The following is a 616-nucleotide window of genomic DNA, read 5'->3' as shown; positions in this document are numbered from 1 at the left end:
GACTCAATGGGGATGGATAATGGGGAAAATGGTTTTATTTTTTTTCTTCCACTCCTTTCGTCCACGGCGTCCGCTGGATCCGGTGGGTCGAAGCAGCAGTTATTGGTTGAAAATCTTTCCCTCGTGAGTCGTTTGGCCGTGCTGGAAGTCATCGGCTATCGTCTACGTTGTCGCCGTCATCAGCATCATCATCATCATCGTCATCTTGGAAGCGCGCACTCGACACAACCGTAAGCGTGCTGCTTGGGTAATCGTTTCGTGCGCGAAAGGAGCAAAGGATTTCGCCTTCCTGGTTCGCGCTGCCGCTTGTCTTGAGTGCCACTGCCACTGCCACTGCCATTTTCCATTTCAAATGTCCGTCGCACACACATTATGCTTTTTCGAACGGTTACCGAAAAACAGATGAAGCCAACCGCGTACCATGCCGTGCCGTGCCGAGGATCCATTTCTATTAGACTCACTCGGTCCCATCTCGCAGTCTCCGCTCTTTCTCTTTCTTCTCCCGCCACCACACAACCAACGAAAAGGTGCTTCACCGGCAGCATATTGTCTTTTAGTAGCATAAAATGAATACCATTTGAATAAATGTAGCCTCGTGCACGACGACGACGACGAC

Source organism: Anopheles darlingi, chromosome 2 (genome assembly GCF_943734745.1).
Source record: "Anopheles darlingi chromosome 2, idAnoDarlMG_H_01, whole genome shotgun sequence".
In the NCBI taxonomy this organism is placed as follows: Eukaryota; Metazoa; Arthropoda; class Insecta; order Diptera; family Culicidae; genus Anopheles; species Anopheles darlingi.
This window is presented reverse-complemented; position numbering follows the sequence as displayed.